This window comes from Sinocyclocheilus rhinocerous, unplaced genomic scaffold (genome assembly GCF_001515625.1).
Source record: "Sinocyclocheilus rhinocerous isolate Xijiao unplaced genomic scaffold, SAMN03320098_v1.1 scaffold1002, whole genome shotgun sequence".
In the NCBI taxonomy this organism is placed as follows: Eukaryota; Metazoa; Chordata; class Actinopteri; order Cypriniformes; family Cyprinidae; genus Sinocyclocheilus; species Sinocyclocheilus rhinocerous.
The window spans coordinates 238347-240179 of NW_015623463.1; the positions used below are offsets into that span (position 1 = coordinate 238347).

General features: G+C 40.0%; 1 protein-coding gene across 1 annotated transcript in view; it reads left to right on the top strand.

The window, feature by feature from the left end:
* Positions 1–1833, top strand: part of LOC107746189 (neuron navigator 2-like) — a 220775-nt gene that overhangs the window by 46132 nt on the left and 172810 nt on the right.

Below are 1833 nucleotides of genomic sequence, written 5' to 3' on the forward strand. Positions count from 1 at the left end.
TGGTGCAACACAACTCGATTTAAAATAAAACCCAGATCAACAAATCCTTGATTAGCTCTAAACTTTGCTTAAATTAATCCTTGTTGGTGCAACTCACCCTTAAAGTTCATTTTTAAAAACACTAATTTAAAAACACTATTAAATGTAATCTTCAATAAATCTTAAGAATTTAAAACTTGTTTTAAATCATTGTCTACAAGTGAATTTAGGCAACATTGTAATATACAGCATGAAAAATGGATATTCATTATGAGATTTATAATGAATATCCATTTTTCATGCTGTATATTACAATGTTGCCTAAATTCACTTGTAGACAATGATTTAAAACAAGTTTTAAGTTTTTATTATAGTTTTGTGTATTTGAAAAGAATAGTATGTCATTTTAACATCTTCCAGTTATCTGTAGACTTAAACAAAAGTCTCCATTTGCTCTCCATTTAGCTTCATTGCTATCTATGAGAAGCAATATCTTCTGACATTTTGATTGGTCTCATGTGGGCGACTCAATGTCTTAATGTTCTCTGCTGATATAATTTGTTTTATATTGTTGCCTGCTTCCTCTTAAGAGTTGCAGCAGAAAGCAGACACTCGGTCTGGTCTATAGGTCTGGTGTTCATACATGTCTCGCTTCTTGTGTAGTCTGTCTGGCTAGTCAGAAAGGCTGTGGTCTGGTTTAAAAAACATTTGGTGGCAGACAAATGGTGGATTACAGGTGTAATCTGTCCCAGGCTGGCGACCAAGAGCGATGTCTAAGAAAGCCAAGACCAGCTGGCCTGAATGCAAACAGAGCTCCCTCCTGCCAAGCGCCCGGGCCGGATTAACAAACAATGAAGCAAGAACTCTGGATGTGTGCAGACTTTCTTATTGGATCCAAGCTGGTAATGTAATGTAATGGGATTCCAAGGGGGGATAGTGTTCAGGGGTCAAAGGTGATGGCAGTACAGCTATCCAAGTTGTTTACATAGCTATGAATTTTATGTGCGAGTCAATATATGTGTGCATGAAAGTTATTTAGTCAATTACTTATTAGAATTTTGTTGAATTTTAATTAGGTCTTATGCAAATATTATGCAAAATCATGCAAATTAACCTGTTAGTCTATAATTACAAAATATTTCTTTGTCCCCCCTCGAAGTAATTTTATCTGGAACCTAAAATTAAGCCACATTAATGAAAAATAATAAAACATTTTGATGAATATTGAATAGACCGATAAACACACTATTGCTATTTTCAACCGGTGCAGTGCCAGCTAACCAAGGTGTTTATCTTCGGCTGTGGCTGTTTAGGTATGGGGAGAAAATTGGCCATCATTAGCATTTTGGCTTGACAGTTGGTCTTCATTTGACAATAAAGCTTTAATTTGGCTAGTCGCGGTGTCGTGATTTGGCCAGGTTGCGGTGATTTATTTGGCCATGGTTAATAATTAGTATCTCATGCAGCTATATTATCACAGATGACAGCAGAACATAAGTGTCAAGACGTGAAAGACAGATTAAACAAGCACACTGTCACTGTATTGTAACAACACTGAGCTTTTTGTGTGGTATCCTTAGATTTTGTAATGTGGTGTTTTGGGTTGTGTTTCTTGTTCATGTTTTCATGTCTTCCCTGCTCTGTCTGCACCGCCATGGCTCGCTGATCTGCCTGCTCCGCCATGGCTGCCCGATCTGCCTGCACCACCATGGCTCCCTGATCTGTCTGCACCGCCATGGCTCCCTGCCCTGCCTACTCCGCCATGGCTGCCCGATCTGCCTGCTCCGCCATGGCCGCCCGATCTGCCTGCACCGCCATGGCCCCCCGCTCTGCCTGCACCGCCCTGGCCCCCCG